A 26036-nucleotide genomic window follows, 5' to 3' on the forward strand; every position below is an offset into this window, starting at 1 on the left:
TGGAAATTAAGTAACACCAGGTGTAACTAGAGCAAAGACAAAGCACCTATCTTTTCATAACGTTGAATCCAGATCCCCTGCCTTTACTACACCCCAGCAGCCCACGGAGCTGTGTGCTTCTCTGTCTAGCTCCTATGACAGCACCCACACTCAGTAAGAGTGTGCCCCTACCCTTCTGTTTGTCTGCTTTTTGTCTATTTATCAGATTGCCTGTTTGTTTATTTACTCAATAAAGCTCTGCCAAGTTTTCTTACTATCATGACTTGTTCAGAAATTCTTATTCTGTGATAGAAGTCAAGGACCCTAAATGAAGAGTTCCTATATTTAAAGGGAAGCTTCACTAACCCTCACCTCCATCCAGTGACAAAACCATGTGGACTAAATACATCATCACCATCATCATCATCATCATCACCATTATGTTTACTGGTACCTGTGCTTGAACTGGCCAGCTTGGTCACCAAAAAGCCCGAGTGGAGCTGTGGCTCAAGTGATAGAGCACTAGCTTTAATCAAAAAAAACCTCAGGGACAGCACCCAGGCCCTGAGTTTAAACCCCAGGACTAACATGCATGCACACACAAACAGATATTGGTTAAAGAAAGTCCTCTAAACAAATATGAAGTTATAAAAAGAAAATTCTTGGGACATTCAGAATGAAAAGTAATACAAAAAGTATAAACATGTGTCAATATATTTTCTTTCTCTTCTTGAGATTCCTAATGTTTAATATTTGAAGCAAAAGTAATAACACTGTTGAATGTGTTTCTCAAGTATCTAAGAAAAAAATTAAAATACACACATGGAAAACCCCAACTCTGTTATCCCGACTCTTCTCAGGAAGCAGAGATTACATCAAGATTGAGGTCAGTCTGATCAGAGATCCTATTTCAAAAATAAGCAAGACTGGGCTTTCCAGTTGGGCTCGGAGGTGTCCTTCAGATCATGTCTGGTGGTTCTGCAAACTATAACAGAGAACATGGCGGCCAGAGGAAATGGACCTCGATGGTGTCATCGAGAGCAACTGGAATGAGATTGTTGATAACTCTGATGACATGAATTTAAAGGAGTCTCTACTGTGAGGTATCTATGCTTATGGTTTTGAGAAGCCTTCAGCTATTCAGCAGAGAGCTATTATTCCTTGCATTAAAGATCCAAAAGGTAATTCTGGCACTTGGAGATTATATGGGAGCAACTTGTCATGCTTCCATTGGTGGAACAAATGTTCAAAACGAAATGCAAAACCTGCAGGCTGAAGCACCACATATTGTTGTGATACACCAGGGAGAGTGTTTGACATATTGAACAGAAGATACTTTGCACCAAAATGGATTAACATGTTCGTTTTGAATGAAGCAGATGAAATGCTGAGCCAGGGTTTTAAGGATCAAATCTATGAGATTTTCCAGAAATTAAATACAAGTATTTAGGTTGTGTTGCTTTCTTGCACGATACCAACTGATGTGTTGGAAGTGACCAAAAAATTCATGAGAGATCCGATTCAAATCTTGGTCAAGAAGGAAGAATTGACCCTTGAAGGAATCAAACAGTTTTATATTAAAGTTGCAAGAGAGGAATGGAAGTTGGATACACTGTGTGACTTGTATGAGACACTGACCTAGGCCATTATTTTCCTCAATACAAGAAGCAAAGTTGACTGGCTCACTGAGAAAATGCATGCCAGGGACTTCACAGTTTCTGCTCTGCATGGTGACATGGACCAGAAAGAGAGAGATGTTAACATGAGGGAATTCTGATCAGGGTCAAGCTGTGTTCTGATCACTACTGACTTGTTGGCTCATGGAATTGATGTGCAACAAGTGTCTTTGGTTATAAACTATGACCTACCTACCAATCGTGAAAACTATAGTCACAGAATTGGCAGAGGGGGTCGATTTGAGAGGCAGGGTATGGCTATAAACTTTGTTACTGAAGAAGACAAGAGGATTCTTCGTGACATTGAGACTTTCTACAATACTACAGTGGAGGAAATGCCCATGAATGTGGCTGACCTTATTTAATTCCTGGGATGAGAGTTTTAAGTGCAGTGCTCACTGTTGCTGAATAGGCAACCACAACGTGCATTGTGCTTCTTTGGGAATATTTGAATCTTGTCTCAATGCTCATTATGGATCAGAAATACAGATTTCGATAGCAAAGCGACATTAGTCGTGAGCTCTGTGAGGGAAGTCATTGGCTTCATCCTCTTTAGAGTTAGACTGTTGGGGTGGGTAGAAAAGATGGAGTCTGTAAAATCTTTCTTTCTTAGAAATTTATTTCCTAGTTCTGTAGAAATGGTTGTATTAGATGTTCCCTATCATTTAATAATATACTTGTGGACTAGAAAATATAAGTGCTGTATAAAATCGGCCAATTATGTTAAACTAGCATATCTGCCTTTACTGTGTCTCTCAGCCTGAATAGAAAGGCATTTCAAATTGATTTTTTTAGAATACATTTGAATGCAGTTTGTTTGGCATTGTATTTATTCAATAAAGTAATTAGTGCTAAGTGTGAAATGGACCCTGTTGCTAAGCTCCAGCAAGCAATCATATTCTAGGTAGGGTTAAACTCTCAGTAAAATTGCCATATTAAACATGTCTTAATGAAGGTTTGAATGTTAAATAAATTGCATAGTCACTTTAAAAAAAAAAAAAAAAGCAAGCCTGGGGCTGGGAGTTTGACCTAGTGATAGAGTGCTTGCCTAGCATGCACAAAGACAGGGATTCGATTCCTCGGTACCACATATGCATAGAAAAAGTTAGAAATGGTGCTGAGGCTCAAGTGGTAGAGCTCTAGCTTTGAGAAAGCCCAAGGACAGTGCTCAGGCCCTGAGTTCAAGGCCCAGGAATGGCAAAAAAAAAAAAAAGCAAGCCTGGCAGCATGACCCTGTGGCACCACCAGCCACTGGAAAAGTAGAGATAATCAGATCACCACCTGAAGCTAGGCCAGGCAACTGGGAAACAAACTAAAAGTAAAAAACGTCTGGGATGGCTCAAGTGATAGAGCACTTTTATAGCCAGCCACTGGAGATAGGGAGTTCAATCCCAGTACTGCCAAAAATATATTTAAGATATTTATGTTATAAACAGAGAAAGAAAAAGGGAAAGAACACACAGGTAAAGTTTCTACCTTTCCCTCTAATGAGTAAAATAGCACAAGTAAACGCTGATAAGTTTTGTGAATAAAATGTAATAGCTAGAGAAAACATTTTAAAAGCTATCCAAAGAGATACACTTAAAAGCACTATGCATTTAATCAATGAAATGAAATTCTTGCTAGATGAATCTGGCTTACATCTGTGATCCTTGTTATCATAGCTACTCAGGAGGCTGAGACTTGAAGGATGGAAGTTTAAAGCCAGCCCGGGTAGAAAAGTTCTCAAGGGTCCATCTTCAATGGAAACACCAAAAAGCCAGACTAGGCATGTGACTCAAGGGATCAAGTATGAGTTGTGAGCAGAAATGCCAAGCAAGCCCTGAGTTCAAACCCTGGTAATGAAGGAAAAGGAGAGAGACAGACAGAAGGAAAGAAATAAAAGAAAAAAGGAAGGAGAGACAGAGAGAGAGAGAGAGAGAGAGAGAGAGAGAGAGAGAGAGAGAGAGAGAGAGAGAGAGAGAGAGAAAGCCAGAAGTGGTTGGTGTTGTGGCTCAAGTAGCTCTAGTCTTGAGAAAGCCCAAGGACAGTGCTCAGGCCCTAAGTTAAGCCCCAGGACTGGGAGAGGAGAGGGGAGGGGAGGGGAGAGGGGGAGAGAGAGGGGGGGGAGAAACTAAACATACAATCAAGCATTTTATTTTTATTTTTCTGCGTATTCATTCCAGAAAATGAAAACTTGGGTTTACAGAAAATCTCTACAAGAACAGCAGCTTTATTCTGACTAACCGAAACTTGGAAAACATCCAGATACTCTTCAACAAGTGAATGTTTAAGAAAACTGAGCTGCCTCCATACCATGAAAACCTCTTTAACAAGAAAAAGAAATCAACTACTGATACATGTGAAAACTTGGATGAATCTCCCAAGAACTTATGCTGACTGAAAGGAAAATAAAACATCTCAAACGGTCACATGCTGTACTAATTCCATTTATGCAAGAATCAAAGAGACAAATCTATAGAAATGGAGAGTAGCTTGGTGATTGGCAGGGACCAGGGCCAGAGAGAAGTGTAGGTAGCTAAGGAAAACAACATGCTTAAGCCACTCCTCCAGCTTCTTGCTTGTTATAGTAGAGGTGGAATCTCCCAGACTTTTCTGCCTGGATGGCCTTCAACTATAATCCTCAGATCTCATCCTCCTAGGTAGATCACAAGGAATTTGTGTCTGCATGTGTGTGTGTGTGTGTGCGTGTGTGTGTGTGCCACTAGCACTAGGCTAGATCTCTATTAACACCAATATCCTGTCGGTGTTGTCTTATTATAGTTTTGCCAGATATTAACAAGGAAGCTGGACAATAACAATCTCAAAATAAAGGTTTAATGTTATTTTTGGAAAAATAGGTATGTAAAACGGAGTGTGTGTGTGTGTGTGTGTGTGTGTGTGTGTGTGTGTGTGTGTTTCCCTGGAAACAGGGATCTCAAACAAACCAGAAAACAATGATTAAGATTGTTTTTTAATCTCCAGTGGATTTTCTGAAATAAACACCCCTCATCCCCTCCCTCCCCCTCTCCTCATCAAGTTTTCCTCTTAAGTGTTAAAGATAGAAAGGAACCCCAGGTTTTTATCGAGAAGACTGGAGAGAGGCTACAGGGGCCTAGCTCACAAGAATTCCACAACAAAATGGAGACTAAAGATTCTTCCAGCTAGGAGGTGCTGGAGGAAGAGGCAAAGGGATGTGGGGAGGCCAAAATGTCCCCTATCCAACTCTACTCCTTTCCCCCAGCTTGACTATGCCAGACAGCAGATTAGAAAGACGCTGAGCCTTGGGTCTACTGACTGCCAGGCATCATCTGCTCGTCCCCTAGAGTTGGAGGCCAAGCTGGGGGACAGTAGAGTCCACTGTGTTTTGGTGGAGACACCCAGGATGCAGCAAAGAGAAAGGGAGCAGGCAGGAACACAGCGTCCCCACACAGTGTGCAGTTTGCCATTCCAGAGGACTGATGGTGCAGAACTGTACACCAATCCCACCCTTCCTTATAGGGGACACAAGCTGAGGTGGAGAGGGGACTTGAATTCTCATATGGGGAGGTCTCTCTTTCCTCTATTGGAGAGGTCTGTCCTCTCCAGTAGAGCCAAAACTTCCCAGTGTTTCCTCTGGGACCCAGGTTTTGGCACTCTCTCCCCATCCCTCCCTACAACCCCATCCTTGAGGGGGACTTTTAGGAGGTCCCACTCCATCCTGACCCAAAGCCATTTTCTATTCCAGCCCTGACCTCACCTGCAGGTGTCTCCATCTAGCTTGACCAGAGGAGTGGGAAGTGGCAGGTGCCAGGGTGGCAAATTGGGGGGGTTGTCCACCGAGAGCCATCAGAAAGGGAGAGACCCCAGCTCAGAGACAGCCAAGGAGCTAGGCCTTCTGGGCTTGTCAGCTCTTGCCGAATGACCTTGAACAAGTTACTTAATCTCACAGAGTCCCCAAGGTCTTACCATAGGACTAAAGAGTGCATTTCTAGCCAAGAGCAAATGCCTCACGCCTGTAATCCTGGCTATTCAGGAGGCTGAGATCTGAGGATCTTGGTTCAAAGCCAACCAGCCAGAAAGTCAGAGACTCCTATCTCCAATTAACCACAGGCAGAGATGTGGCTCAAGTAATAGAGTTCCAGCTTGAATGACAAAGTTAAGAGACAAATCCCCAAGTCCTGAGTTCAAGCCCCAGTACTGCCCCCCGAAAAGTTCATTCTTCTTGGGTCTGAAGGAAACTTTTTACATATATTGTGGGGCCCACCGTGAGTACCATATAATGTTAAGTTGTTAAGAGCCGGCACCAGAGGCTCACACCTGTAGTTACAGCTACTCAGGAGACTAAGATCTGATATTCTCAGTTCAAAGGCAGCCCATGAGACTCTTATCTCCAATTAACTACCAGAAAACTGGAAGTGGAGCTGTGGCTCAAAGTAGTAGGGCACTAGCCTTGAGAGAAAAAGTTCAGGGACAGGCTCTGAGTTCAAGCCCCATCACTGACCAAAAAGAAACAAAAGTTGTTTGCATGCCTGAATTTCAATGTCTTTTTTCCAGGTTGTGTGATTGTCCTGCCCCTGCCCCCTCCCTCTACAGAAGGCCCGCCAATCCAGTTATGCTGCTACTAGCTGGCAGCATAACTCATTTCCCAGCTTTGCCCCCCTCTTCACCCCTGGGGAAAGTCTCAGCTGTCTAGTGAGAGAGGTCAGGCCTGGGGCATTGGCAGGATGAGAAATTTTGAAGCTATACAATATATTCCAGTGCTCTGTCATCTGAACCAGCCTCCCTTTGGGCCTCAGGGCTTTTTTCATGAATGAAATAAAATAAAGATATTCTAGGCTAGGAGAATAATTTAGTGCAGGCAGGAGGCCCTGGGTTTAGTCCCCATCTCCCCCCCCCCCCTTTTTTTTTTTTTTTGCAGTGCTGTGATGAATTCAGGGCTTCACATATGCAAATATTTTACCACTAAGCTACTATCTTGGCCCAAGTTATACTTTCCTTCCTTCCTTTCTTCCTTTCCTTTTTTTTTTCTTTTTTTGGTCAGTCATGGGGCATGAACTCTGGGCCTGGGCACTGTCCCTGAGCTCAAGGCTACCACCCTATCCTTGAGCTACAGTGCCAATTCCGGTTTTCTAGCGTTTAATTGAAGATAAGTGTCTCACAGTCTTTAGTGCCCCAGTTGGCTATGAACCCCGATCCTCAGATCTCAGCTTCCTGTGTAGCTAGGATTACACAGCACCCAACTACCTTCCTACCTTCCTTCTTGTGATAGTACTGGGGGTGGGGGACTTGAACTCAGGGCTTCCCATTATCACTTGGTGTTTTCCACTCAGGTGCTCTACCACGTGAGCCATTACTTCCAACCTCCACTTCCAGCTCTTTGCTGGCTGATGGCCGTTTCAGTCTGATCTGGCTTGGAGCTGTGATCCCCAGATCTCAGCCTCCTGAGTAGCTAGGGTTACAGACATGAGCCACTGGCACCCAGAAAGCTAGTCCCTTCTTGAGCACACGTTGAAGTACAAGACACTGGGCTGGCACCTCAAGTGTATCAGTAACTTGTGAAATACCGTGGGTAGAAATGAGTCATGGGGATGTTCCATATGCATCCCCACATTCTTCAGTCCCAGGATGGAACTGTAGGAGGCCCTCAAGTCTCCCCATGTCTGTCTCCCACTTCCTCTAACTAACCACCCATTGTCAGTCCAGCTTAGGATAATTTGTCCTCTTGAACCTTAGCTATAATGCCTGCTAGTACCTGGCATATAATAGGTGGTCAATAAATAAATGTGCTTGAATTCACACCAATACTCCTAAACTCTTCAATGAAACTGAAAGCAAAAGTTCTCTTCCAAACTCATTCTGTGAAGCCAGCATAACCCTCAGCCCCAAACCAGACAGGGACCCATCCAAGAAAGAGAACTATAGACCCATTTCTTTGATGAACATCAATGTAAAACTTCTCAAAATACTAGCTAATCGACTTCAACAACTCATCAAAAAAAATATACACTATGGACCAGTAGTTTGGCCTAGTGGTAGAGTGTTTGTCTACTAGCATGATGAAGACCCAGGTTGGATTCCTTGGTACCACAGAGATAGAAAAAAGCCAGAAGTGGTGCTGAGGCTCAAGTGGTAGAGCTCTAGCCTTGAGAAAGTCCAAGGACAGTGCTCAGGCCCTGAACTCAAGCCCTGTACTGGCAAAAAAAAAAAAATCAAATGCTTAGCCAGGTACAGTGGCTCAAACCTATAATCCTAGCTACTCAGGAGGCTAAGATCTGAGGATTGAGGTTCAAAGCCAGCCTGGGCACTAAACTCCATGAGACTGTTATCTCCAAATAATCACCAGAAAACTGGAAGTGGTGCTGTGGCCCAAGTGATAGGGCAGTAGCCTTGAGCTGAAGAGTTCAGGGACAATGCCTAGGCCCAGAGTCCAAGTTCTATGACCACAAAAGAAAAAAAAAAAAAAAAAAAAACAGCTTGGTACTGACACAAGAATAGGTCTGAGGCCAATGGAATAAAACTGAAGACCCAGAAAATAACCCACAAACCTATGGCCACCTAATCTTTGATAAGAGAGCCAAGAAAATAGGATGGAAAAAAAGACAGCCTCTTCAATAAATGGTGTTGGCAGAATTGGTTAAGCACTTGTAGAAAACTAAAGTTAAATACTTATATGTCACCCTACACCAGAATTAATTCCAAATGGATCAAAGACTTTGAGGTAAAAGCAGATACCCTGAAAATTCTACAGGAAGGAATAGGAGATACCCTAGGGCTCCTTGGCACAGGTGGAAACTTTCTTAATTAAGGCCCAGAAACAAAACAAATTGAAAGTTTGAACAAATGGGACTGCATCATACTCTAGAGCTTCTGAATGGCAAAGCACATAACTAGCAAGTTAAATAGCAAACCTACAGAGTGGGAGAAGATCTTTACTAGCCATGCAATAGACAAGGGCCTCATAGCTAAAATATATCTACAGCTAAAGAAATTGAATCTCTCAACAACAAATCCTCAAAGAAACAACCATCTCATTCAAAGGTGGGCTAAAGACTTAAAAGGAGACTTCCCTGAAGAGGGCATAAGAATGGCCAATAGACACATGAAGAAATGGTCAACATCTCTGGCCATAAAAGAAATGCAAATCCAAACAACTTTGAGATTCCACCTCACTCCTGTTAGAATGGTCATTATCTAATAACAAATGCTGGCAGGGATGTGGCCAGGAGGGATCACTACTACACTGTTGGTGGGAGTATAAACTCATTCAACCTATGTTGACTGTTTAGTCTTTTGGTGATTCCTCAAAAGACTAAACATAGAGCTCCCCTATGGCCCAGCAATCCCACTCCTTGGCATTTACCCAAATGTCCAGAAACAAGGACATACTCTAGCTACTAGCACAACCATATTTGTTGCAGTATTATTTACCATAGCTAAGATATGGAACCAACCAGATGCTCCTCAGTAGGTGAATGGATCGAGAAGATGTGGGAGTTATACACAATGGAATTCTATGCTGCCATCAAAAAGAATGACATTGCTGCCCCATTTGTAAGGAAATGGAAAGACTTGGAAAAAATCATATTAAGTGAAGTAAGCCAGACCCAAAGGAACAGAGGCTCCATGGTTTTTCTCATCTGTATTAATTAGTATATGTCTAGGATTCTCCTAGCAGAGGATCACAATAGGGCAAAAGCTATGTACATATGGCCATATAGGATGAGGCTAAGCGAAATGAACTCCAGGATATAGAAACAAGGGGTTTATCTTTGTGATTCTTTTTTTTTTTTTTTTTGGTGGGTCATGGGGCTTGATAGCCTGGGCACTGTCCCTAAGATCTTCAGCTCAAGGCTACTGCCCTACGCCTGAGACTGGGCATCGTACCTGAGCTCTTCAGCTCAAGGCTACCATCCTACCCTTGAACCAAGCCCCACTTCCCATTTTCTAGAGGTTAATTGGAGATAAGAGTCTTGGGTTCTTTTGTGCCCAGGCTGGCTTTGAACCTTGATCCTCAGATCTCAGCCTCCTGAGTAGCTAGGATTACAAGCATGAGCCACCGTGTCCAGCTGTTATTCTTTTTTTGCTGTTATTCCTTTTTATTTGTTTCTTTTTTCTTTTACACAGGGCCTGAGCTCTGTTCTTGGGCTTTCTCAAAACTACTTGAGCTACAGCACCACTTCTGGCTTTTTCTATGTATGTGGTCCTAAGGAATTGAATCCAGGTCTTCCTGCATGCTAGGCAAGCACTCTACCACTAAGCCAAACTCCCAGCCCAAATGATTGTTATTTATTATTTTCTTTACCAGTCCTGGGCCTTGATCTCAAGGCCTGAGCATGCCCTTGGGCTTTCTCAAGGCTAGAGCTCTACCACTTGAGCCACAGCACCATTTCTGGCTTTTTTCTACGTATGTGGTACCAAGGAATCAAACCCGTGCATGCTAGGCAAGCACTCTACCACTAGGACAAAGTCCCAGCCCTTGATGTTTTTCTTAATGTACTATGTTTGGTTATTTCTTTTCTCTCTTTTTTTTGTTCCCCTATGATTTATCTCATGTTGTTACTGTATTGGACTTTGGTACATGGTATATTGTATATTGGTTTATTTGTTTATTTGAAATAGGGAAGGGAAGAGGAAAAGCAATATGATTGGGAGGGGGTAGAAGAGAAAGTGGGAAAAAAGCATGGGTATCAATGTCAAGAAGTACCCACTACCTGACAAATGTAATTGTAATCCCTCTATACATTATCCCAACAATAAAATACAGAAAAAAACTGGAAAACTAAATAAATAAATGAGCTTTGTATTAGTGAATGCATGTTGCAAGTCTGACCTTTCCAAGCAGGAATCCTCCTTGTGATCTTGCTGATGTCAGTCCCCTATGTGAAGACATTTCTGACGTGCAGTCTCCACTGGATACCCTCATCATATTTGTTTGTTCCTTCTACTGTGCTAAAATTCCCTCCTAATCTTCTGATCCAGCTCTGCCCACTAGATTTACACAGACTTTCCTCTGCCTTAAGGTTTCTGCTTGGGGAGAGTGATGTGTCATGTCTAACCTGTGTGCAAGGAGTCCTAAATATGTACAAGAATGCAACTCTCCTGCTGCCTGGAGAGGCGCCTGCAGGCTAGAGGGGCTGGAAGAGCTCCCTCTCCTCAGTAGTAGCCCAAGCAATTAGAATCTCAGCCACTCTCAGTCCCCCAATGGTTTCAGCCATCTCCTGACATTTGACCAACAGCGCTCCTTCCACTGTTCTCTCCTTCAAGTTACATGGTTTGGTTTTCATACAATCTACATGGAATATAATGACTGTATTTGCTCACCTTTCCTTTCTCTACTGTGTCCCCACCACCACCATCTGCCCAGGCCCTTCCTTCAAAACATGTTAAAATATGGTGGTAAAATATGCATATATCATCACATATGTTTGCACTTTAGATCTAGCTTTCATTACGGATATTTTTTTGCTTTTTGTTTTGTTTTTGTTTTTGTATTTTTAGCAGTCCTGGGGCTTGAACTCAGGGCCTGAGCACTGTCCATGGGCTATCTCAAGGCTACAACTCTACCACTTGAGCCACAGCCCCATTTCCAGCTTTCTCTCTCTCTCTCTCTCTCTCTCTCTCTCTCTCTCTCTCTCTCTCTCTCTCTCTCTCTCTCTCTCTCTCTCTCTCTCTCTCCATATATATATATATATATATATATATATATATATATATATATATATATATGGTACTGAGGAATTGAACCCAGGTCTTCATGCATGCTAGGCAAGCACTCTACCACTTGGCCAAACTCCTAGCCCAATTTTTTTTTTTGGTTTTGAGGTTTTAACTTAGTACTTTATACTTGTTATACAGTCACCCACTCTACCACTTGAACCATATCCCTGGCCTTTTTTATTTTGTTGCTGTTTTGTTATACAGTGTTGCTCCTCAATATCTCATCCCCCTGGGTGGCTAGGATTACAGTTGTAAGCTATAAGGTACCCTTTTGCTTTTCTAATAGCATCTTGCTTTTTGTTTCAAATCAGCCTGGATCTAAACCCTGCTATTTATTTTCCATAGCTAGAATGACAGTCATATGCCACCACTCCCAACTTTTACTGGTTGAGATAGAGTCTGAAGAACTTTTTGCTCTGGCTGGCATCAAACTATAATCTTTTGGTAGAGTAGCTGGAATTCTAGGCCTGAGCTATCAACTTCCTGCTTTCATTTTCTTTCCAGCTTTAATTTTTTTAATTTTAAAAGCCACCAATTTAGACTTGGGGATGTAGCTTAGTGACAGAATGCTTGCCTAGTACGTGCAAAGCCCTGGGGGGAAAAGCCAGAGAAAAATGTCTAAGAGAACTTTGCCCTCTTTCTTTGAAGCTCTTGTCTGGTCAGAATATGACCCAACAGCCTTATCTGTTCCTCCTCCTCTTGCCTTTAGGCAGCACCTCCAATAGAAGCTTCTGAAGCAATGGAAAAGTATTTGTGCTGTGTTAGTCACTAACCATATATGGTTTAAAAGTAGCTGAGAAAAAAAATCTTAGATTTTCCTTTTGTGTGTACGTGTCTCAGTTCTGGGGCTTGAACTCAGGGCCTCGCACTGTCCCTGAGCTTCATTTTGCTCAATGCCAGTGCTCTGCCACTTTTTTTTGGGGGGAAGGGGGGTTAATTGGAGATAAGTGTCTCACAGACTTCCCTGCAGGCTGGTTTTGAAACTTGATCCTCAGATCTCAGCTTAATGGGCAGTTAGGATTACTGAGCCATTAGTGCCCAGCCTAAATTTTCATTGTAATGGTAACTAGATCCTAATCAGGTGTGTGTGTGTGTGTGTGTGTGTGTGTGTGTGTGTGTGTGTGTGTGTGTTGGCACTGGGCTTGAACTCAGAGCCTTTCACTTTGGCTTGGCTTTTTCCAGTCAAAGCAGAAATTACACACTTAAGCCACAGCTCCACTTTCAACTTTTTGCTAGTTAATTAGACATATGAATCTTATACACCTTCCCTGCTTGAGCTGGCTGTGAAATGAGATCCTCAGATGTCAGCCTCCTAAATAGCTAATAGAGTCTTGCTTTTTGCCCAAATCATCCTGGATCAGCTTGAGCCACCAGCACCAGACCTATTCAGTCCATTGGTTATGGCAGTGCAATTCCAGACTGTATGTTCCCTGGAAACAGAGGCTGGACTGTCTTGCTTGGTAAAATACCTTGGGGTACTTAGAAAAATTCTCTCATCCATTGAGTCATCAGTACATAGCATATGGCCATTTTGCTTTCTTTTTGTCAATTCTAGGGTTTAAACTCAGAGTCTCACACTTGCTCCAATAGTGCTCATACCAATTGAGCCATACCTCTAGTTCTACATTTTACTGGTTATTTTAAAGATGGAGTCTAGCAAACTTTTCCGCCTAGACTGATACTGAACCATAATCCACTCGATCTCAGCCTCCTGAATAGCTAGCATTACAGGTATGAGCCATATTCTCCTGACCAGTTGCTAACATTTTAAAATTTCCCAGGTAGCATCAGGCGCCAGTGACTCACACCTCTAATCCTTGCTACTCAGGATTCATAGTTAACCCCAGGCTGAAAAGACCATGTACTCTTTTTGTTCCAGTCCTGGGGCTTGAACTCAGAGCCTGGGCACTGTCCTTGGGCTTTCTCAAGGCTAGGCAACACTTCCATCTTTTTCTATGTATGTAGTGCCAAGGAATCAAACTCAGGGCTTCTGCATGCTAAGCAAGCACTCTACCACTAGGCTATACTCCCTGCCATTATGGTACTCTAATTAACCAACAAAAATCCAGAAGTGAGGCTGAAGTTCAAGTGGAAGTGCACCAGCCTTAACCAAAAGAACTCAGTGACAGCATTCAAGCCCTGAGTTTAAGCCTCAGGACCAGCATTTAAAAAAAAAAAAATCCAAGTATAGAAATAACTTTGCATTTCTCAGTCACCTAGATACCCTTTGTAAAGGAAAGGCACTGGAACTACAAATCTCTCTGTCTTTCAGGAATGCTCAATACAAACATTTATAAGCTCCAAGCACCACCAGTCTCCTTTGAAAAACAGCTTTACCCCCCCCCTCCAGAGGCCTTCCTCCCTTCTGTACATGTTCAAGGAAGGACAGCTTGGATCCAGGACCAGATCCTCAGTTTTAGCACTCAAATAAAAATTCAAGCGGCAAAACCTAAGCCAAGGACACAAGAAAGATGAGGCATTAATTGAGAGAGAAAGAATAGCACAGCAGCAAATGCTATAGGTGTTCTGGGGTAGGATGGTGACCTTGATTTGTGGCACAGGTAGAATCTAAAGGACACAGTGACACAAGGAGACATTCCAGATGAGAGAATAAGAACAAAGTGCCTATGTCATGTCTGTCTATCTAGTACAGAGTAGATATGAAATAAATCTAAATTCATTGGTTTTGCTTGAGAGTGCAGTTAGGGTCCCAGAGACCAAGTTTTTGCTCTTGGCTTCCAGACTAACAATAGCAGGTGGGTAGGCAAATGCCAAGCCTCAGGCAGAACCCTACCAGAGAGATAACCTTGGGCTAACAGGAACAGCCAGGTATGCAGTAAGGATATGCTTAGCTAAAAGCACCAACAAAAGGATCTGTGCCTATGGTTGACAGAGGTGCCAACTCTCCAGTAACCCAAAAACTTAGGCCTGAAGATCTTTGTTGTACCTAGCTCTGCTCCCCAAGTTCTACTACCAGCTGAGGACCGGTGGCTCCTGCCTGTTATTTTAGCTACTCAGGAGGCTGAGATCTGAGAATCATGGTTCAAAGTCAGCCCAAGCAGGAAAATCCATGAGACTCTTATCGCCAATTAACCACCAAAAGGCAAAAAGCCAGAAGTGGCGCTGTGGCTCAAGTGGTAGAATGCCAGCCTTGAATATAAAAAAAAAAACAAGTAAGGCTCCAAGTTCAAACCCACTACTGGCACAAGGAAACAAAAATAAAAATAAAACTCTACTTCCCTGTCTAGCATCGACCAAGGTATGTCACATGGGGTTCCACAGAGCGTCCTTAAAAAACAAATACTTACTGTGGCTCTGAATTCAGGACTTTGCATCTGCTAGGAAAAAAAAGGTAAAATAACATTTCCAGACTTTTCTCACAACTCTGATATGCAACGTCTCCTGAAGCAATCTCTTCCAGACCTTAATCACCCTAGCCTAAGTCTTCCTAGGAAATCTTCTAGCTTATTCAAGTTGATAAGTATGCTTAAGAGGCAATCTAGAGGCTGTGGGATATAGCTCAGTGATAGGGTGATTGCATAATATGATGCTTGATCTCCAGCAAAAAAAAAAAAAAAGTAGAGCAAGACTCTAGTATTATTCAATGTTTCATTCAACCATTTTATACTCCAAAAAGTTCTGTCAAGTGGTCAAGTGCTGGTGACGCACACCTATAACGCTAGTTAATCAGGAAACTAAGATCTGAGGAGTGTAGATTAAAGCCAACCTGCGAAGGAAATTCCCTGAAACTCTTATCTCCAATTAATCATAGAAAACCAGAAGTGGGGCCAAGATCATGGCCTAGTGGTAGAGTGCTTGCCTAGCATGTTCAAAACCCTAGGTTCAATTCTATTCCTTGGTACTACATACACAGAAAAAGCCAGAAGTGGTGCTGTGGCTCAAGTGGTAAAGCACTAGCCTTGAGGAAAGCCCAAGGACAGTGCTCAGGGCCCGAGTTCAAGCCCCAGAACTGGCAGAAAGAAAAGAAGGAAGGGAGGAAGGAAGGAAGGAAGGAAGGAAGGAAGGAAGGAAGGAAGGAAGGAAGGAAGGAAGGAAGGGAAAGAAAAATCAGAAGTGGTGCTATAGCTGAAAGTGGTAGAGTATAATCTCGGGTGAAAGTGCCCAGGGACAGAGTCTCGGCCCTGAGTTCACAGCCATGAACAAAACAAACAAACAAATAAAAACCAGTTTTGTATAGTGAAAGATCTTGGTAACTCACCTATAAAAGCTGTCATGAGGCTATGTGGAGTATGTGTGCCACTTGATATGAACATTCATATTCATACATCTCATCTCATACATCATACATTTGATGTATTTGGGCTCCAATGTTTTTGTTTTGTTATGCTTTGATTTTTGTGGGTCATGGAGGTTGGTACCACACACACTGAAAAAAAAAAGCCAGAAGTGGTAGTTCAAGTGGTAGAGCACTATCCTTGAGTGGAAGAGCCACAGGTGTCCACTTGAGATGTCCCTTTCTATGACAGCCACAATGACAATCCTAGGGAAGCCATTGCTTCTATTTCACTATTTTGGAGAACATTCATTCCTCTTCATGGCCCCACACTCAGAAATTAGTGCAGCTCTGTACTCTGCAGTTCTTCATGTACTCCAGGACTGACTTTTGGGGAGCAGAAATAGAAATCAGTAAGGCTGAGGTCTGGGACGTTATGCGTACAACACTAAGGTGAGTTTTGTAAGGTAGGAGCTTCTGTGAGTAGATATCTATGGGGCTGCCCTATGGGCCCAATGTGCTCCTTCCAAGCCATTCCCTTTGCTCTTGAACTTCTGCCCTACTGCTCCTCAATTTACCACTCCCATCTTCCCAGGTAAGCAGGTAGCCTCAGATGACAAACAGTGAGCAGAATTCTACCCAGGGAGCACTATACTTTCTGGCCCTGAACAGTTCATCCTGTCCCCAGAAGGCTGTGGGTCCCAGTTCTGGTGTGGACAGAACTTCTAGCCAAGCATAGACACACAGCAGGATAATCCTGGACTGGGAGATGGGGGAGGGTGTCTCACAAGAACCCTTGGCCCCAGCCCATCCTAGTCCTTGCTCAGTTCTGGGCTCTGGGGCCCAATGGGCATAGTTAAGGGAGAGGAATCAGAAAATAATAGGGGGCCCTCACTACCCTACACTTCAAACAGTCCAAACTCACCTTTGAACCTACAGACCTTCTACCAATACTCCCTCCTCACTCGGTAAACATTTTTATGGCTTACCATTGTCGAAAGTGTAAAATCTACTCTTATCCCTACATTCCATCTCCTCCCAGTCCATCTTGGTCTCCTTCTTAACCTTCCAATCTCCTTCCCTGAGCCTTCTGCTCCCCAAATTGATCCTAACCAGTGCTTTCAAAACTGCCTCCTCCTGGGGCCAGGAGTTTAGCCTAGTGGTAGAGTGCTTGCTTAGCATGCACAAGGACCAGGATCAATGCCTTGATACCACATACATAGAAAAAAGCCAGTAATGGTGCTGTGGTTCAAGTGGTAGAGCTCTAGCCTTGAGAAAACCCAAGGACAGTGCTCAGGCCCTGAGTTCAAGCCCCAGGACTGGCAAAAAAAAACCTGCCTCCTCCTGAGAGTTCTCTACCCCTCTTCTACCCCCCACCAATCCCATACCTAGCTGGAAGCTTAGGAGAGGGGTTGTGGAAGCACCACACATCCCACAAAGCCTATCCCATAACTCCGCTGAGTGGAGTCTTGACTCCCCTGACACCTATTCTGCCTTGGCCCCACTCATGGGTTTGCTCCTTTATTATTTTGGAAACCTGCCCCCCACACACACACCCCGTGGTTACCTCTGTCCTTCCAGCTTTCTGAGACAGGACTTTGTTTATTTGAATGTGACCTGAGGTACCTGCTCTACCTTGTGCCCTGTCCTAGAAGGACAGGTAAGAGAAGTCCACAGTAGGGATCAAATCCTTCCAGGCTGAACCTGAGAAATGCACCCCCCCTTCTTCCCTACTTTTCACCCCTTCCCCCAGGGAGAGTTCCCTCTCTGGTTCCATGTACAAAGCCTGTATAAAAGGAGTATATCCTAAGGGATATGAAGAAGACTAAAGATAGGGGTGTGGGGGGGGGAGGGAAATGGGTACCAAGACATGTGAAAGGGTATCAATGTATGTGAATTAATGCACCTTCTATCTGGCAAATATCATGTAACCCTTTTACTAATTACAATAAAAAAAATGCAAAAAAAAAAAAAAAAAAAAAAAAAAGAGAAGACTAAAGATGGAGACAAAGGCTGAGGAAGTGTAGGAGAAGAAGGGAAACTGAGAGCCAAAGACTGCAAGGTCTAAAGGGGACTGAAACCAAGGCCTGGGAAAGTATGCCATGTGTGTGGTAAATGAAAGAAATAGAAGCTTCCCAGAACAGAGTACGGACTTATCTGATGTTTACATTCCACAGGGCCCTGTTGGCTCTCATCTTAATTAGAAAATACCTGCTCTGCTGGGTGTTCTAATGCACTGAGCAAAGAGAAAGGAATTCAGTCAAATCCCTCCCCTCAGGCCCACTCTCCTTCATCTCTGACCTCTTCCCCTGGCTGTGTGGGTGGACTGATAGGAGCCAGGGTTCTTTCTCCATTTTCTGTTCCTTGGTCCAATTTGGGCTCAACCTTCAAGTGTATTCCTTGAGAGAAAGTATGAGGTGAGGTATCCGGAACTGTTAGGGCACTTCTGGGTATGTGGTTTAGTGGTAGAGTGCTTGCCTACCATGCAAGAAGCCCTGGGCTCCATTCCTCAGTACCACATACACAGAAAATGCTAAAATGTTGGAAGTGGCACTGTGACTCAAGTGGTAGAATGCTAGCTTTGAGCAAAAGAAGCTCAGGCACAGTGCCCAGGCCCTGATTCAAGCCCCAGGACTGGCGACACACTACACACACACACACCACACACACACACACACACACACACACACACACACACACACGCACGCACGCACACAGGCACGCACCCTAAAATGTATCAGAAATGGCCACTGGGAGAAATCACTGATTCTGTCAGTCTGACACCTCCCATTTTCCAGCCCTCACTGATACGCAGTAAAGTCAAGGGAACCAACACTTCACCCATTTTGCATACTGAGCTATCCTACAGAAAGGTTTGCCTGACACAGGATTGGGCACAGAGGATCTCTCTCCACCGTAGTAGCTGGCAAGACCTATGATGTGTCTATAAATATGCAACCAGCAAGGAGAGATCAACTTGTGCTGGGGACTGAGAAAGGTCCCAGAGAAGCAATGGCTTCTGAATCAGTGCACGTGCATATGCACCAGTACTGGGCTAAAACTCAGGGCCTCATTCTCGTGACTTGGTTTTTTGCCAGTCCTTGGGCTTGAATTCAAGGCCTGTGCACTATCCTTGGACTTTCTCAAGGCTAGTACTTGAGCCACAGCACCAATTCTGGCTTTTTCTATGTATGTGGTAACAAGGAGTCAAACCAAGGGTCTTTGTGCATGCTAGGCAAGCATTCTACCACTAGGCCAAACTCCTGGCCTCTTCCCATTTTTAAAACCTTTAGAGAGTACTGGGTTTTGACTCAATATGAATAGTTGGGTGGCAAAATTGGGTTAGAGTTGCATATAAGCAGAAATCAGAGTTCTAGGTTGGACATGACAGAGACAAACATTCATCTAGAGGTTATTAAGAGGCTGCATTCAGAAGTACTGTACCTAGGACAGTATTTGAAACCAGTTCATTTAGGGAAGCGATGCTCAGCAGGCATATGTTCCGGGTGCTTTTAGCCTCTGGCATGTTAAAAGTGAAAAGAAGGCCAGGCGCTGGTGACTCACACCTGCAGTCCTAGCTACTCAGGAGGCTGAGATCTGAAGCCAGCCCAGGCATAAAAATCCCTGAAACTCTCCAGTTAACCACCAGAAAACTGAAAGTAGTAGAGTGCTAGCCTTAAGCTAAAGAGCTCAGGGACAACACCCAGGCCTTGCGTTGAAGCCCCATGACCAATGACAAAAAAAAAAAAAGTGAAAAGAATTTAAAAGTGAGAATGTCCCAGTTGAAAACCTCTCTCTGCTACTACCATAATTGATACTTGTGTTAATTCATCTTATAGTTACATGTACCTTAACTGTAAAGGACAATTCACTCAGGAAAACTTGAAGTACGGGGCATGTGAGACCCCAGCAGTCTGGACCAGGGACTGTCTAAGGTAGAGCCCAAAAATAATGGCGAGGGAAAACCCATGGCTCATGCCTATATGCTTAGCTACTTTGGGATCTTGAGATTGTTGGGATTTCAGAGCAAAGCCAACCTGAAAAGTTCTCTAGGGTCCTTTCAAAGAAGAGCTAGATGTAAAACTACATCCTAGGTATTGTAGTTACCACCAGGCCTACTACAGGTGGATCTATCCATACACATGCCTGGGCAGGAAGCAAGACCCTATCTCAAAAATAATCAATGTTAGCTCATGCCTTTAATCCTAGCCACTCAGGAGGCTGAGATCTGAGGATCATGGTTTGAAGCCAGCCTAAGCAAGGAAGTCCATGAGACTTACAATCCATTAACAACCACCGGAAAACCAGAAATGGAGGCTAGAGTGCTAGCCTTAACCAAAGGAGCTCAGGTACAGTGCCCAGGCCCTGAGTTCAAGCCTCACAACTGACAAAGCCCCATGACCAAAAGAAGGAAGAAGCCAGAGACAGCACCTAGGCTGTGCATATTCATTGTACAAGGGTTTCACTGTGATCACTTCATGCGTGCATGTAGTTTGCTTTGATCATAACCAACTTGGGAATAAGCAAGTGTATCTCTGTGCCCTGGAAGTTCAACTTGGTGTGAGCCACTGGGGTCCCCAGCTTGAATAAGTATTTTAATACAAATACCATCTCTACCTCTAGACAATTCTGGCTCAAGTGGGCCTCTTACTTCATTTGGACTAACCCTGTCTTTAGCTTTTCAACTCACCCCCTCCTCTCACTACTTAGAGTATAAGGACTTCTGTAAGATCTTGGGGTCACAAAATTTAATATCTTTTAGTGTGATGATGAAAGTGAATAGTTTACAGTCATGGTTAGAGTAATGGCACTTACTTTTTATTGATCTGAGTCATCTTGTTAATTGACAAAGGAAACTGAAATATTTTGATGAGTAAAACACTTACAAAGAATTCAGTGAAAAGCTTGTTGGAGAACTTCCAGTGTCTTGGGCTTGGTAGTGCACATCTGTAATACCAGCAGTAATGAGTTGGAGGCAGAGGATTGCAAGTTTCAAGCTAGCCTGAACTATGAGATCCTACCTCAAAAAATTAAACAGCAGAAATACCCCTAAATATCTCCTAGGAATACAGACTTTAGTCTTCAGAGGCTGGGGCTAATAGGTCAGTGATAAATCTCATGTTTAAAGAGCAACTTTAGCCAGGTGCTGATGGCCAATGCCTATAATCTGAGATCTGAGAAGCATGGCTTGAAGCCAGCTTGGGGAGGAAGTTCATGAGAATCTTATTTCCAATTAACCTCTTCCCCACCTGACTCCCCACCCCAAGAAAACCGGAAGTGACACTGTGGCTCGAGTGGTAGAGCATTAGCCCTGAGCAAAAGAGCTCAGGGGCATGGGTGGGGGGGAGGGTAATGGGTAGCAAGACATGTGAAAGGGTATCAGTGTATGTGAATTAATGTACCTTCTACCTGACAAATATCATGTAACCCTTTTATTAATTACAATAAAAAATATTTAAAAAAAAAAAAGAGCTCAGGGGCAAGGTCCAGACCTTGAATTCAAGCCCTATGAACAACCAGGGGGAAAAAAAAAGGATGGGGGTCCAATTTTAAACCCAGACAGATCTAGAAAAGGTACTTACTAAAAATTAAAAACACAAGGGGTAAAGAACATGGGAAGCTATTCCAACATTCCCAAATCCTAAAGCTTTGGAAATTGTTTTTTCTATGTATGTGGTAACAAGGAATCAAACCAGGGGTCTTTGTGCATGCTAGGCAAGCGCTCTACCATTAGGCCAAACTCCCAGACCCATTCTCTTGACTTTTGCATTCAGGGCTGGAGCTCTGCCACTCAAGCCACATCCTGGGTTTTGCTGGTTAATTGGAGATTTTTTAAAAAAAATCTCAGTTTTCTGCCCAAGCTGGCTTTGAATTGAGATCCTTAGATCTCAGCCTCCCAAGTAACTAGGATTACAGGGGTGAGCCAAAATAGAAACGTATTAGTTCCTGACTTTGGAAATGGTACCCCTCTGTAAAACACCTTAGTAATCTTACAAATATATTTTAATATTCTTTTTATTGTAATTAATAGAAGGGTTACATTATATTCACCAGATAGAAAGTGCATTACTTCACAAACATTGATACATCTTCTCATGTTTTCATTCCCATTTCCCTCCCCCAATCCCCTCCCCTCATACAAATATACTTTTAAAAAATGCTTCCTGGATACCATGGTCCTCCAGCTCCTTCCCCATCTCAGCAGCTCATAGCAGCCTGGGAAAAGGTCTCCTCTCCTAATCTGTCTTTAGGCTAGCCCATGTTCCCATCATACCAGAAGCTATGTTAGTCAGAGACATCCATGTCAGTGATGTGACTTCCCTTTTCTTCTTTGACCTCTTGGCTCACAATAACCAACCAAACCTTCCTTCTGGAAACATTCCTTTCCTGGTTGTAACACTTCATAGACTTTTCCTCCAATGACACTTTTCAGCCTTGTCCCAGCTGACCCTCTCCCAACTCACCTCTAAATGTCAGGTCCCAGGGGCTGGCTGGTACTGATTCTCTGAGTCATTCTTGAGTTATTATCATGGCTTCAGTCTTCTACATACCAAAAGCTTCTGAACTTAGATGTCAACCCAGACCTTTTCTCCTGAGTTCCCAACAGCCTATGCAGCTTAATGTTGGTTGCCCCTTTTAGATGTCTCTCAGGCATTTCATCATTCATCATTAACTTGCTCAAAACTGAAGTGTTAATCTTAGCCCTTTACCAGTTCTTCCTCTGTTGCTCGCTTTGAAAATGACAAATGCTCATCCAATTGCTTGTGCTAGTAATGTAGAAATTACATTTCAGAACCAGGAGTTTAGCCTAGTGGTAAAGTGCTTGCCTAGTATACACAAAGATTGGTGTTCAATTCCTTGAAACCACATACATAGAAAAGCCAGAAGTGGCCAGGCATGGTGGCTCATGCCTGTAATCCTAGCTACTCAGGAGGCTGAGATTTGAGGATCAAGGTTCAAAGCCAGACTGAGCATTAAAGAACTTGAGACTCTTATCTCCAAATAAACACTAAAAAAATGGGAAGTGGGTCTTGGCTCAAGGGTAGGGCGCTAGCCTTGAGCTGAAAAGCTCAGGGACAACACCCAGGCCCAGAGTTCAAGCCCCATGACCCACAAAAAAAAGAAGGAGGAGGAGGAGGAGGAGGAGGAGGAGGAGAAGAAGAAGAAGAAGAAGAAGAAGAAGAAGAAGAAGAAGAAGAAGAAGAAGAAGAAGAAGAAGAAGAAGGAGAGAAAAGAAAAGCAAAGCTGGAAAAAGTGGTGCTGTGGCTCAAGTGGTAGAGCACTAGCCTTGAGGAAAAAGGCCAAAGACAGTGCCCAGGCCCTGAGCTCAAGCACCGGGACTGGCAAAGAAGAAAAGAAATCACATTTGATACCTTCTTCCTTACTGACCCCAAGCATCTACTAAATCAGTAAGCTTACTTCCGTGGTGTGTATAAATGTACTCCCTTCTCCCATCTCACCCTGTGTCCAGCCTACAGTCATTTCTCCTCTATACTACTGGACACTTTCCTAATAATAGAAGATAGAAGGTCTCAAGATGCCCAACAGCCTCTCAGCCTTCTTCCACACACTATCATGACTCTCATCAACTCAGAATCCTTCAGTTGTCTAGGAAGCATCCAAATATGCAATTGGTCTCCTGGCTCCCTTGATCCTCACCACTTCTGGTCTCCCCTAGTTGACCATCCTTTGCCATACTGGGTTTTACTGGTTTCTTTCTTTCTTTTTCTTCTTTTTTTGTGGGTCATGGGGCTTGAACTTGGCCTGGGCACTGTCCCTGAGCTCTTCATCTCAAGGCTACCACTCTACTCTTGAGCCAAGCCCCACTTCCCATTTTCTAGAGGTTAATTGGAGATAAGAGTCTCAGGTCCTTTTGTGCCCCAGCTGGCTTTGAGCCTTGATCCTCATATTTCAGCCTCCTGAGTAGCTAGAATTACAGGCGTGAACCACCGTGCCTGTCTTCTAAACATTCTTCTAGCCCAAAAATGGTGAACTCAGTATGCTCTGCCAGCTGCCCCTACACACACACACACACACACACACACACACACACACACACACACACATATGAACTCACACTTTCCTTAGTCTCCTCTCATCTCACTCTCAAAGATCTCTCATTTACCTTCCTAAGCCCTGCTTTTCAGTGGTACTCCACAGAGCCCTGGGCAAAGAAGGGTGAAATAAAGTGCAGGAAGGAAAGGCACAATGAAGCCAATCTTAGGACATGACATGTCTGGGGAGCAGGAGAGATGGAAAGGCTGAGTTTGAAATCCACCACATATGAGAGAGAGAGAAAGAGAGAGAGAGAGAGAGAGAGAGAGAGAGAGAGAGAGAGAGAGAGAGAGAGAGAGAGAGAGAGAGAGAGAGAGAAGGAGAGAGAGAGAGTACATAGCCAGTCCTGGGGCTTGAACACTCAGGATCTGGGAACTGTCCCTGACCGTCTCTGTGCTCACTCTACCACTTGAGCCACAGTGCACAGCACCACTTCTAGCTTTTTCTATTTATGTGGTACTCAGGAATTGAACCCAGGGCTTCATGAATGCTAGGTGAGCACTCTACCACTCAGCCACATTTTCCAGCTCCTCTATAAATATTTCACTCCAAGATCTTCCCCCTTTTGCTTCTGTCCTGTTCTAGTGTTTCACCATTATCCCCATCTAGTTGGTGAATGACAGTTGTTGCATGTTGATTGGTGACCCTGAAGCTGCAGACGCAGTCATTACCTTCCTCTGCCCTCTGGTGGCCTGCTAGGTGCAGAGACAGTTGTTCTGGCCTCACTGATTTCTTGGCATGCAGCACCACCATTTGGCCAACTCTCCTCATGGTAAGCTGTTCCACTCACATTTACTTCCAATTTCTTTTTAAAGCTTCCATGGGGCAGAGTTGAAGGAATCAGGGCCTCTTGTAGTAGAATCACATAAATAGACAGAAATCCCCACCAGAGCCTCATCTGTGTTGACGTTCGTTCTTGAAGGTCATGCTACAGATGTGGCTAGAATGCAAACGATGGTTCAGGATCAAGGAACTGGCCATATGGATGTCCGATTCCATTCCAACCTGTCAACTTACTTGTGCTGGAAGAACCCCTGATTTCCTAATCTGTCCTCTCCCAGCCGACCTCTCACCCTCCATTAACAGTGGGTAAACTATTTTCTGCCTCCTACTACTCAATTTTTTCTCAGCTCAGCCAAGCCTTCATTCTCACTATTTCAATACTCCAGGGCTTTTATATGTTATGTGATACAAATAAATGGGGAGACACAAGGAACTAGGTCTCACAAAGGGTTCTCAGTTGTCTTTTAGCAGAACAATATGACAGGAAAGAGCTTAAGTGAAGGACCAGATATAGTGGGGTTCAAATCTTAGCTTTAATGCATACTTGCTGTGAAGCTTGAGTAAATGCTTTGACTACCTACAAGCAGTCCCTTATAAGTCTATCATGACAACTCAGTGGTAGAAAGTCATTTAAGATAGTGTTGGCATTGAATAAGCACTCAACACATGGCTGGCTTCCTGGCATGAAATCTGGGGTGAACAACCTAACTTGGGTTATCACTGAGTTTCCCTAAGATTGGTTTTCTTACCTTGAATGGAGGAAGTTAACAGGATGTACTTCAGGAGTGTTGGAAGAAGTAAAGAACATGACTTGCATTCTGCTCTCTCCAGGCTTCCTGGACCACAGAAAAAGCAGACTAAATGTTATAATAATGCCATAATAATTATGGCATTACTTATATAATTTTTGCCACTACTTTTCCTAGAAGTAACATAACATGCAATCACTCCCTCACATTCCCCAGCCCCATACTCAAAAATCTCTGAGAATATCATTAATGATAACAACAGTAGCAAGATATCATTAGAAACCTCATAAACCCAGATGTTTGGTCTTTTTCTTTATGCTGTCACAAAAGATAAACTTATTCTTGGCTAAGCACTAGCAGCTCATGCCTGAGCCACCGATCTCAGCTCAGGATGCTGAGATCTGAGGATCACAGTTTGAAACCAGTTCTGGCACAGAAGTCTGTTGTAAATCTTATCATCAATTAACCAACAAAAAAGCTGGAAGTGGGAGCCGGGAGTTTGGCCTAGTGGTTAAAGTGCTTGCCTAGCATGCATGAAGACCCGGGTTCGATTCCTCGGTACCACATACATAGAAAAAAGCCGGAAGTGGTACTGAGGCTCAAGTGGTAGAGCTCTAACCTTGAGAAAGTCCAAGGACAATGCTCAGGCCCTGAGCTGAAGCCCAGGACTGGCACAAAAAAAAAAAAAGAAAGCTGGAAGTGGAGGTAAGGTGCACATGGCAAAACGCTAGTTTTGAGTGGAAAGGAAGGACATGCAAGACTGTGAGACTCTGAGTTGAAGCTCCAGTACTAACACACACACACACACACACACACACACACACACACACAAGCTATTTTTCACTAAAAATGGAATTATTAGGGCCAGGAGTTTGACCTAGT

General features: G+C 43.6%; 1 pseudogene; it reads left to right on the forward strand.

Annotated features, from left to right (window-relative positions):
• Positions 1–944: 944 nt before the first annotated feature.
• On the forward strand, positions 945–2244 carry LOC150066896 (eukaryotic initiation factor 4A-II pseudogene; annotated as a pseudogene).
• The last annotated feature ends 23792 nt before the right edge of the window (positions 2245–26036 follow it).

The sequence above is a fragment of the Megascapheus bottae genome, chromosome 2 (assembly GCF_031878675.1).
Source record: "Megascapheus bottae isolate mThoBot1 chromosome 2, mThoBot2.hap1, whole genome shotgun sequence".
In the NCBI taxonomy this organism is placed as follows: domain Eukaryota; kingdom Metazoa; phylum Chordata; class Mammalia; order Rodentia; family Geomyidae; genus Megascapheus; species Megascapheus bottae.